This window comes from Giraffa tippelskirchi, chromosome 2 (assembly GCF_054371585.1).
Source record: "Giraffa tippelskirchi isolate mGirTip1 chromosome 2, T2T-mGirTip1v1.2.pri, whole genome shotgun sequence".
NCBI lineage: Eukaryota > Metazoa > Chordata > Mammalia > Artiodactyla > Giraffidae > Giraffa > Giraffa tippelskirchi.
In genome coordinates, this window is record NC_137276.1 from 8,924,366 (window position 1) to 8,937,227 (window position 12,862).

A 12,862-nucleotide genomic window follows, 5' to 3' on the forward strand; every position below is an offset into this window, starting at 1 on the left:
AAATGAGTGAGACAAGTAACAGCCATCATCCCACCCACCTGGCAAAGGGTGGAGACATCAGAAGAGGACAAGAGGGAAGAAACCCAGAAGTGGAGCCACCGAGAGGTGACTCTGAACCAAGACAAAATGGGGAGAGCAGGGGGCTTCTCAGGGGAGCCGTTTCCCCTTCTTTGACGGGAACCCTGGGACGTGACCCCTCTGCTTAAAGGACCATGCTGGCGCTCACTTCTGCAGCACATATACTAAAGCTGGAACGACACAGCGAAGATTAGCATGGCCCCTGCGCAAGGATGACATGCAAATTTGTGAAGCACTCTTATTTTTTATGGTTACCAAAGGGGAAAGAAGAGGGGGGAATAAATTAGGAGCTTAGGATTGACAGATAGATGCTACTATGTATAAAATAGACAATCAACAGGAATTACTATATAACATAGGAACACTGCTCAATATTTGTAATAACCTACAAGGAAAAAAATCTGAAATAGAACATATATATATATGTACGTGCATGCTCAGTCATGTCTGACTCTGTGACCCTGTGGACTGTAGCCCACCAGGCTCCTCTGTCCATGGGATTCTCCAGACAAGAATACTGCAGTGGGTTCCCTTTCCTCCTCCAAGGGACCTTCCCAACCCAGGGATCGAACCTGCATCTCCTGCATTGGCAGGTGAATTCTTTACCGTTGCACCACCTGAGAAACCTCTATATATACACATATATATGTTTATATTTATATATGTATATATAACTGAATCACTCTGCTGTATACCCAAAACTAACACAGCACTGTAAATCAACTATACTTCATTAAAAAAAAAAAAAAGCCTAAAGGTACATGGACAATGAATTAAACACTCAATATGCAAACAGCTCCAGTAAGTTAAAGAGAAAGCTGTCAGCCCCCAGTAGAAAAATGAAAGGACCCGCCTGCAGTGCAGCAGGATCCAGCACCTACTAACCATGCATCTCAGGGAGGGTCCTCAACGTCACCAAAGCTCGCACAGACCACAGGGTCTATGAATGGGGTTAATATGAAGGTGAAATGAAACAATGCACCCCATAAGACATTCAGTGATGACCCTGTTCCCTTGTCAGTGAAAGCCGTACTTAATCATTCCAGAGAAAAACTACACATAAATAAGCAAAAAAAAAAAGAAAGAGAGAGAAATTCTACTTTACTAGAAATAAGCTGAAATTAAAATAATAATGACGCATCATACTATACTTATGAAAGCGCAAAGATTTTAAGGATTTTAATAACATTATTTAAAGGAGCAAAAAATTCATAAATATTCAATGAATGAAGAATGATTCAATAAACAATAAGAGAATAAACATATAGAGAATGGTTAAATAAACAGGAATTTTTAAACAAATAAGGGAATGTTTAAATAAATTATGAAATTCTTTATGCTGTACATTATAAAAATGACCATATAGTATTTTTGTAACAAGAAAAAAAAATGTTGGCTAAAGACAAATAAAACTGAAATACTGGCAAATGAATGTGGGTTGGGAAGAGATTTACAGAATGTTTTTTGCACGTGTGTATAACAAGCTTTTCCTCCCCCTCCCCCCTTCCTCTTTTCTGTCTCTCTGTGTCTTTCTTTGTCTCTGTCGCTGTTTTTGTCTCTCTCCCCCTCCTCCCTCTTTCCCAGAAAGAACAGTGAGTCCTGGTTTCCTGCCTTCAGTGAGGGTCTTACAAAATCCTGAGTGATGGGAGGACAGTTACGAACTCAACATTCTATTTTGAAACATCCCACATTGAACTTCCTGGAGCCACTCTTCCTAGACCTGCTTCTTCTCCAGCTCCTTACAGACAACCATCATCCATCCCAAGAGCTCGGGGCCGCCCGGAGAAAAGGAGGACCTGGCCTAACTGTAGAAACGCCAAGAGAGTTCACACTGGACCCTCCCAGGCCATTGTCCTTAATCCTACACCAGCATCCGGTGGCTGCATTCTGTGCTCATCTCCCAAAACAAGATGTAGCAAAGCATTAAACCTTAGGGTCCTCTCGGGGGGCCCTGAGTCTGACGGGGACATGGACACTAAGTCACAGCACCCCAGAGATGCGGTGAGACTGCTGTTGTCATGGTGAGGCGTACATAGCAGGATGAGCACCAGGGGAATAAGGAAAGGGGTCCAGGAGCCTGGGACAGCTTCACAAGGGACATGCAGGAGCAACTGGAATCTTTGAAGCAAGGAAGAATATTCCAGATCAGGAGAACCACATACTCAGAGGCACCAAACTCGAGATCATGGCAGATCTGGACCCTGTGGGTGTTTAATGTGGGGGTGGGGGAGATACGGTTGGGCCAGGCCGGGCAGAGCCCTGAATGCTCAGTAAGGGGCACCGGCTTCATCCTGGTCATGCCACGTGATACAAGGACAGGAGGAGACTGGCCAGGATCATCTGCTTGTGGACACTCGATCGCAGGCCCCTCCCCTGCCTCTCCGTGCTCAGGAAGGGTCTGCCTCAAGCCCCAGTTTTCAGATGCTCCCTGCAGAGGGGTTGGTTCAAACGCCAGGCAAGGAGGTTTCCAAGTAACAATCATCACTTCAGCCATCAGGATAGCCATCCTTCCCAAGCACAAGGCCACAGACCTTTACTAGACCTGCCTGGAGCTCCCAGCCGTGGCCCCCAAGGAGATGTTTGTCTCAACAGTGGCTGAAAGCCGTGTCCCTGTTCTCACCAGGTCCAACCTGCAGCCCAGGGGCTCTGGTGGACTGGCAGCGGCCTCTCTCCCCCATCTTGATCTCAGGGGTCAGTTGCAGAGGCCTGGAGCCCCTCTGTCCTCCACCCGGGACAAGACGTGCCTCCAGCCGCCTACAGCAGGTCCAAGGGAACAAAACAAAGCACCACCATTAACTCCTTGCCAGCACCGGCCCTGCTTGCTTTAAATCCAATTGCAGTCTTAGAAGCCCGACATCGCCTGAAACAAAAGCCTCGCTGATGCCTGGAAGAGGGCTTTGGTGAAAGTAGAGCTCATTTCAGAAAATCAAAGCAAAGAAAAATATTGAATACAATTCAGGGGCATAATGCATTATTATGGGCTTTTATGGATTTTATGTATAATTTCGTGTAAAGTTAAGAGGCTGAAGCGATCTCTTACATTCACTGTATTATCAGCCCAGCTCCAAACAATGTTCCACATCTTATTATGTTCACAGTTGACACACTCTCAGACAAATGTGCAGCTGTCTTACTCTGCTATTCATTTCCTCATTACTATTTTATAAATATATGATTAACAGTTATTGCAGCTGCCTAATTCACATTTATTGCAAATGCAACCCCACAAATGAATGCTCAAAGCAAAGAGATGTGGTTTTAGAGTAATTTAAATTTTACAGTTCCATTTACCCTGCTTTTTAATTTACTGCATAATGACCCCATTAGAATAAAGCACATCTGGAAGTTCTTTGGGGAACATTTAATTTTCTGTGGCTTCAGTACTAACAGAACTTGTACCATAAAGCCCACAGATGCCTGGAAGACTGTACAAATTTCCACGTTTTATGCCAAGATGCTGGCTAATTATACAGACGAGACAACTACGGCAAAGAGTGAAGATTTTCTTCCCCGGGTTGAAAACCAAAGACACTGATGCAGGATTTTGCCCTTGGCAAAGTTTGTACCCCAGAAACCTGAAAACAGTCCCCTGCTTTTTGATGTCCACTTAGCCTGGTTCCTCTGCAGGAAAGGAGGCCACCGGGGGCTGTGAGTTCTCCGGGAATTTCTGTTGCTTCTCCCCTCTACCCCCGCACGACTTTCTCCCCAACCCTCTTTGGCCCTCATTGCATGAAAGGGAAAGCAAGGTAATTTGCAGAGCTCTGGATGCCTGAGCTGCTGGGGTATGAGCCAGGCTCAGCCTGGTCTTCATCTGCTCCCAAGGAGGCTACAGATGCAGCCAGATTCCAGCAGGTCACATTAACGGAGTCGTTCAGAGTATCCGAAATTGATTTGAATATTCAGTACAGATCAGTGCAGCAGAACTCATGTATGAGAAATAATGCGAATCCATTGCCATTGATTAGCTAATTTATGTTCTACAACTAATCGAAGCACAAATCTCATTAGCCACAGGTCAGTAAGGCTCGGAGAGAAAAAGATAATCATTTTGGTAGCCTAGTTGGCTGTAAAGACACAATTAGAAGCCGGCCGTTTTTCCAGGCTTCTCTGCCCATCCTCCCAGCTCCCAGGCCAACTGTGAAGGCAATGAGAGGTGGCTCTTCCCCTCGGCTCTGCCGGCCCCTGGAAAAGAGATCTTCATCTATAATCATCCAAGGTGCTTCTTTCATTTCATGTAATAACAACAAACATGACTTCACTGCTTCTAGACATCCACAGAGCCCGTAAGCTAATTAGAGCCCCCACCTGCACTGAGAGCACAGTGTTAATTATTACCTTTTCCATATTTTAAGCATTGGGTAAATAGAGGGTTTCAAGGCTGGACAGGGAGGGTGGGCAGTGGCGGATGGCCAAGTCTTTCCAGATTCTGATGTGACAGGCATTTTAAAAACCTGTGTTTGTAAAGCACAGGGAAGCCAGGCACTATCCAATTAGGATTTGCAATTTGAAACTTGAGCTCTGCTCAGTCAGTTTTGGGCAGAGATTTTTAACCGTCTTAAATATGGAAGAGACTTCCCTGGCGGCCCAGGGGTTATGATGCCATGCTTCCAAGGCAGGGGGCACAGGTTCAATCACTGGTCGGGAAACTAGGATCCTACATGCCATGCATGTGGCACTGCCAAAAGGGAAATTTTTAAATTTCAAAATAAATAATATGAAAGATAGGAAAATGACAGAGGGCGGGAGCAGAATCCTCCTATAACTTCACAGTAGGAAGCAAAATCCCCGATATTGATAAAAATAGGATGGCCAGCAGCAAGTTCCTCCTGCTGCTCCCTGCTGGCGATGTCCACAGGATGGTAATTTTTTTTTTTAAAGGATGTGGTTTCAACAGTGTTGGAATAAGCAGAAAACCAAGACTCCCAACAGACTAGCCTTCTGCTGGTCACATAGACTCTCTACAAATCTTTTGGCATATAAGACAATGGATCATACTGGGGACCTTTGCTAAATGACCAGGGACAGAATCCAAAGTGAGGGCTTTTGAATAAACAAATAGGAAAACAACACACCAAACTCCAGATGTTTTCACCGACTCATGATTTCTGGGTCATTGCAATGTCTTTCTGGCATTATAAAAGGCATTACTGTCGGCCGGCCATAGCATCTTTCAGCAGGGTTAATCCACATTCTCTTGAAACAAAGGACCATCCACATTCCTTCAGGTCTACTGTACTGAGGAGCAGGGTATTTTTAAAGAAGAGAGTTGGGAGCAGAAGAAACAGGCATCTCATCTTCCCCCACGGAGCATGTGTGGTCAGTCATGCCCGATTCTTCGTGAGCCCATGGGTTGTAGCCCACCAGGCCCCGCTGTCCATGGGATTCTCTAGGCAAGAATACTGGAGTGGGTTGCCATGTCCTACTCCCACTAGGACCTGGACCTAATTGCACAGGGCAAAGAGCCTGGGCAAAGAGCCTTTAATGCCCTGAAATTGAAAGAATACCCTGCACTTCCATTCTTTAATTTTACTTCCTTGAAAATTTTTCAGAACCTTTGCCATTTTGATAGACTAGCTCCCTCCCACTCAAAGCCATTGTATCCCCAAACATGTAGAAATTAGAATGCCCCAGTAGTTGATTCTGACAGCACCACATTCTTACAGAAAAATTAACTGTCTTGAGACTGAAGCTTGCTGACGTTACCCCATTGCAGCACTTTTATTTTTATGTTAAAGAGTCTAATAATAGCCTACACTGTACAACATCACTATCAGACGTTAAGTGGGAAGAGAAATTCCAAGAGATCACAGTTGGCCAAACCAGTTCCTATTCCCGGGAATTCCAGGCTGTTATCTTTCATATGTGAGCATGCCTGCAGGGCACCAACTTCCATGTGGGGTGGTCTACTCGCTAAGTCATGTCCAACTCTTGTGAACCCATGGACTGTAGCCCGCCAGGCTCCTCTGTCCATGGGATTTCCCAGCCAAGAATACTGGAGTGGGTTGCCATTTCCTCCTCCAGGGGATCTTTCCAACCTAGAGATCCAACCCAGGTCTCCTGCATTGCAGGTGGATTCTTTACCAACTGAGCCACCATGTGTAGCCCCCACCTTCCCAGGATGTCACCAAATGTGACACAACCTTGGCAGGAACCTGGAACCCCTGTCAGGCTTTACTCTCGTGAGATTCACCTCTTCTCTCCCTCCAGCATGAGCTCAGCCTGTCTGGGTACATTGCACATCGGTCTCCTCACTTCCCATCTTCCAGGGAGTCTACCAGCGATGGTAACTGCAGCCAGTCAAGTCCCAGCCCTTCCATGCATTCTTGTTATTTCTGTTTTTAATTTCACAATACTCAACACACAAAAGAATAGATGGAACATGTGTGTGAGTTATGAAGCATAATAATAACATACACATTGCGAAACCAGCACCCACCAGGAGAAACAGAATGTCACCGACACAGGCAATGCTATTGATTTGCTCCATGCCTGTTCATCCCCTTGCCTCTTCCAAAGGAATAGCCAGGATCTTGAATTGTCTGCTTATCATTCTGTCATCCAAACAATATTCTGCAGTGTTGATTGGTTTTTGCATTTTATAAAAATGGCATTTTACTCTATATGATCTTCTGCAAGATGTTTGGGTCACTCAGCATCTTGTTTCTAAGATTCACGCAGGCGTTTGTGGGTAGCTGGAGCTCATTAATTTTCACATACAGGTAATGCTCACAGTCTACTTAACCATTTTCTTATCAATGGATATTAAATGGTTTCCAATGTTTTGTTTACCCACAGGGCTGCTATCAAAGTCCTCAGAGCACATGTTCTGCTGCATACCAACCGGAGTTTCTCTGAGGTCTGGCGCACACCTATGAGTCAGGTGCTGGGTTGCACATACTTAGCTTTACAAGAGGATGGCAATTGATTTTCCAAAATAGTTTGCCAATTTATGCTCTCCAGCAACATGCAAGTGTTCCCATTCTCCACGTCCTCACGTATGCATGGTGTCAGACTTCTTAGATTTTTGTCAACCCAGTAAGAGTAAAATGGTAGGTTTCGGTGAGATGTGTGTGTATGTATCTGTGTATGTGTCTAAATAGAGATATACCTTTGTTATTTTGATGTGATAAGGAATAGTCAGGAAAAAATCAAAGAAGAAAAACTTCAGTAACTGATCATATGGAAAAAGCAAGACTACTCATAGTAGACTACTGGTGGCATGATAAGTTTTTTTCAAGCTTTATTGAGATATAATTGACATGTAACAAATATTTCAAATGTTTGTGATGATGAAACAAACATTTCGTCGTCACAATGTGATGACTGAATTTATGTATATATTGTGAAATGATCACAACAAGGTTAGTTAATCCATCCTTCACGTTACATAGTTTCTTTGTGATTTTAATTTTCATTTTCCTAATTACAAATGAAGTTGAACATCTTTTTGCATATAATTGGCCAATCTTTTCTACTATTTCATAAAATGTCTTTATGAACAAGTCTTTTTCCCATGTTCCTATCACATTGTTTGTGTCATTATTTCCCGTTTGTCTATACTCTGAACACTTAACTTTTGTTGTTTATGCTGCAGATATCTTATCCAGCTTTTTGTTGACAGAGTTCTGAATTTTAAGGAAGTCTAACTTATCAACCTTTTTGCATTTTGCTAAGAAACCCTGGCCTACCTTGAGGTCATAAAGAGATCTCCTCTACTTTCTTCTGAAAATACTCAAATGTTGCCTTTCACATTTCATCTATCTGGGAGTGATTTTGCATATGGTGTGAGGTAGGAATCCCATTTCGTTTCTCCCATGTAGTTAATCAGTGCTCCCAGCACTTTTTACTGAGTAGTTCATGCTTCCCCACAATGGCCTGCGGTGTCATTTTTGTGTGGTTTGCATCCAGGCTTCCTATTCAATTCCAATAGACGTCTGTCTATTGCTGGGCCAGTACCACACTATCACAATGATTATAGCTGTATAATATATCCTGATGCTTGATAGAGCAGGCACTCCCCACTCCCTTCACACACACACAACGTTTACTGAGCTATTTTCAGTTTGGTCGACCCATTTTCCAGTAGGGAAAAGAAGGAGGAGGAATAAAAGGAAAAGAATAATGGAGGCTGATTTCTATGTGCCAAGCTCTGTGCTAAGAATCTGACACACATGATCCCATTTAAACCACAATAACTCTGAAAGATATTTATTTTTCTACCTTTATTTCATAAATAAGAAAAACGAGGCTCAGAACGGCTTCGTGACTTACCAGGTTCAAACATCAAATCAGCAGCAGAGATGCGAATCCTAACTCAAATATTTCAGACTCTGAAGCCAGTGCTCTTTCAGTCTCACCGGGAAGCCGAGATTCCCAGAATCGTGTTGAGAATCTCTGCTTTAGATGCCACCAGACTTTCACCTTTTCTCTGCCCTACTTGGAAACTGCATCCGGGTATCTGAGGGCTTGGTGAAGCTGACTTGGCTCCTCTGAATTCCTGCCCAGACACACATCGCCCACCCCCCCTCCAAGATTGTGCGGTCAGCCTGGCTACTTGTCCTTTGTTGAGCATTTCTCTCTAATTGTGAAGCCTTTTCTGCTCAACCTGGATTGTGAAAGGAACAGAAGGAGGCAAAGTGGAAACTATTCCAGATGAGATTCAACTTTCTGCCTACAGCTTTTGCCAAGAAACTCAAGAAAATGCCCGGCACTGCCCTTTTCAGATGAGAACAGCTGAGCTCCCTGGGCACATAATAAACCCAACCAGCCTGGTGGATTCACTGGCGTTAATTACATGGTTGAGGTTAAATATATTTTATGGACAAAAGAAATGATAGACGGGTTCTTCGCACAAAAGATTTCAGCTCATTTGAGGTTTAACCATTTTTAAATTTAATAATTTTTTTAAAAGCCACGATTGAAAAGGTCAGATCTAATTCTGCTGCCAAACCCGGGGCTGCAGCTCGGAGCCAGCGGAGGATGACTCAGGCCTGCGGGACGAGACAGCTGGACGAGGCAGGGGCCGGCCTCCATGTGCGACTGCGGGTTCGTGCAGAGATCCGCTGCATCAATTAGGGCCAGTCTCGTTTCCTGGCAGGTCTCATGGCAAATGTCTCATTTACTTTTCCAATTTTATCACGGTATTTTCCCTTTCAGTGTTCATCCACGGTCCTGATTTCCTTTGGCAACTGCCCTGCACGTACCTGTGAATTTATTTTTAAATAGTGTTAAGAGGCCTGCCGTTACATTTCAAAACCAGTCCAGAATACAACAGGATACCGTCTGGACCAGTGAGGCAGGGTAGCTTAGTGACACACATGTTGACTTGCTGGTCACTCAGTCATTGGGGAAAATCAGTCCTCGAGTCAGAAAGAGATACCAGGAGACTCTGCTGTGAAACCCACCACTCCGGGAGCTCTTTCCACAGCTGTTTGGGTTCTATGCCTGGACCCGTAGCACAGGTGCATAGCCTCAGCCCCTCCAACACCTCATTGGATTCACCTAGAGCCCCTGGTCACTGGGCCAAGTGAGGGGTCTGAAGAGGAGGTGGGAGGGACCCACACACCCAGGACTCTGAATACAATCTGGGCCACAGCCCCCAGGGCCCCAGCTCTAGGGGACCATGTTCCATTCCTTGCCCAAAATGGGCACATGCATGGAAAGTGCAGCCTGAAGCTTAATTATCCAAAAGCCCCCTTAAAAAAAAAACTATAAAACATCATCCATGAGACACCAAAATCCATCAAACTGTAACCACCACCAAGGTCCTCTTTGGAATTGCTGTCAACCTCCCAGGCTCTTGTCTTACCCTGAGTTTGAGGGGTCCAGTCTCCACTCTGTGGCCAAATGATGTTTCTAAAGCACCCCTCTGATCATCCCCCTCTCCCCTGCCTCCCTCTCCATGAGGCTTCCCATGGCGTGGGGGCAAAGCCCACCATCTTAGCCTGGCTCACAGGCGGCTATAGGACCAGGCCTCTGCTGCCTCCCCTGCCTCTCCTCTGTGGTCCAACCATGCTCAATGCTCTATCGCTGCGCTGGATCTTAGGACAGGCTGAGCCCTTGCCCCGGAACGCACTTCCTGTACTCACCCCTAGCAAAGCCCTACCAACTACCTATGAGCCCCTGGTAGACAACTAGACGCCAAGCCCTGTATTAAGCATATGGATGACATTACCTGCTTTTGTTGTCCTCAGCCCCAGGTAGCTGACTTACAGGTGGAAAAACTGAGGCCCAGAGATGCTCGGTGATTCATCCACTGCCCCACAGACAAGGCTGGGCTAGGAGGCTGAGGGACTGCAGGGTCTTCCTAATCCACTCGCCATCTCAGGAGGTAGGTAGAGCTCAGGGCACTCCTCTGTACCCCCAAAGCCTTCTGTGCTGACCTCTAGAAAGCAGACTCCTTGAAAGTATTTGTCTTTGTGTCGCCAGCTCCTGACCAAGGCCTAGCACACCACAGGGGCTCAATTAACATGTACCGAAAAAAAAAAAGGATGAACCATTAGGAAAGGTATTTTTTGGTAAATGGGGTTGTTATGTAACAGCCACAGAAGTACACTGCAGAGCTGTGTGCCAGGAAGTTATTGTGGAGAATGCCATCAGTACACAGTGTCTACGGGGACACAGCCACTCAGGACTCCAAGATGGCTTGAGAATTGGAGGGTTGACCTTGGCAAGTTGTGGTCCCCAGTCTCTCCTCTCGTGACACCCAGCATGTTTCCTGGCCAGCTTTCAGTGCCATTAGCTGTATAATCAGGGCCCCAGTTTGAGTATTCTCAATTAAACATATTATTAGAAAGATAAATCGGTTGCCTGATCCAATGTATTTTTGAGGCACATGCATGTAAATTACATTTGTCCAGATGTTTAGCAGGTCCGTGCCAAACCATTTAAAACATAAAACAGATAAGTTCCTTAAGCCTAATTTTCAGCTTCCCAAGGATCAGTCCTCGGCAGATGGCCGGGCAGATGAATGCTGGAGAAAAATTAAGGGCTGTCTGTATCTTTCAAATTGACATGGAGAGCAGTTGGGTTCTGCTAGAAACTAAGAATGACCACAAAATGTAATTATGATTGTAATGAGAATGGGTTAAGCTTAAACTATTTCTCATTTTCATTGCAGTCACTGCCACAAGATGGAGTGGAGATTAATGCCAGGCCATTTCCTGTGCTTGTTACACTCTTTGTCATTAGAATAAAACATCATCATTTGAGCATCTCATGTATACTGAGAAGGATGGCCAGGGAGGGGTGGCCACGCTGAGCACTGGTCAAATCTCTGTGCTCTGGTGGCTCCCTAGCAGTTGGCCCAGGGAATGGGGTAGATTCAAGTAGCCCAGGGCACCCACCCCATGTCAGCATCCTGCAACCCAGACTGAGACTCGAAGCCTCATTCTCTTCAACTGCAGAAGGGGGATAACTGTGCAGTTCTTCCGAGGGCTGCTACAGCTCTCCACGGAGAAATGGCTTGTGAAGGGCCTTGCAAAGTGTAAAGTGCTGTTCGAGCACAAGGGAGGAAGATAACACGGGCACCAGCTTCTGAACTAACAAGATCTGAGTTCCCTTCCCAGATCAACAGGCCTAATTGTGTGAACCCAATTAAGGCGCTTGACACTGAGGGTCTCCTCACCTGTATAATGAGACTAAGCCTATACACCGCACTAGGCTTTTGTGAGAAGTAAGTAAGATGACGAATATCACGTGCCTGGGATGGAGCCTGATCTATGCTTAGTGTCCCATGAATGGTGGCTGTGATTGTGAGTGATGCTCATTGCCAATGTCATCTTCTTCATTATTAGATGCAGAATCACTAATATTCTAATGGAATAAGTGACAGTGCTGAGAATTGTTCACTCAAGTCAGGGGTTTTGCATCGCAGAATTCTTCGTTGGAGCAAAGTCTTACCTAGAAATCTCACCTGAGCTGCTTTGGTTGGAGAGGAAGTGAGGGGCCCAGGGGCCATCACCCAACTGCTGTCCCCAGCAGCTCCTATGAGTGCAGCTCTGGAGACCCCAACTACTAAGTAAACACATGGTTTGGTCTGGATCTTGCAACCTGTACCTGCTGCCTGGCTCCCTTGAACTCCCCCCATCCTTTGTGGGCCTCCTCCAGGGTCACCTCTATTTGACGCCCCCAAGCAGAGTTAGTCCCTGTCCCTTGTGGGCTGAACTAGTATTTAGCAGCTGGGAAGGACCTTGGCAGCCACTTATTTTCGCAAAGTTATATAGCAACCATTATCAATTTCCCAAAATTTTTCATCACCCCAAAAAGAAACCTGTGCCCATTAGCTGTTACTCTCCATTCCCCACCCCCTCCATCAGCATCTTTCAGGCACTAATCCATTTCCCACCTCTATGGGTTTGCCTGTTCTAGGCAGTTCACACAAATGGTACAGGGCCTGATTAGTAGTAATGTCTAAGTGGATGTAAGGATATAAGAGTAAGAATTTCATTTGTATGGAAATATAAAAAACCTCAAATAGCCAAAGTGATCTTGAGAAAGAAGAATGGAACTGGAGGAATCAACCTCCCTGACTTCAGGCTCTACTACAAAGCCACAGTCATCAAGACAGTATGGTACTGGCACAAGGACAGAAATATAGATCAATGGAACAAAATAGAAAGCCCGGAGATAAATCCACGCACCTATGGACACCTTATATTTGACAAAGGAGGCAAGAATATACAATGGAGAAAAGACAATCTCTTTAACAAGTGGTGCTGGGAAAACTGGTCAACCACTTGTAAAAGAATGAAACTAGAACACTTTATAACACCATACACAAAAA

General features: G+C 45.2%; 1 non-coding gene across 1 annotated transcript; it reads left to right on the forward strand.

Moving 5' to 3' along the window:
- The first annotated feature begins 218 nt into the window (after positions 1–218).
- LOC145539968 (U6 spliceosomal RNA) lies at positions 219–325 on the forward strand. Its single transcript, XR_014078105.1, has one exon. It is a non-coding gene; the product is annotated as a U6 spliceosomal RNA (small nuclear RNA).
- The last annotated feature ends 12,537 nt before the right edge of the window (positions 326–12,862 follow it).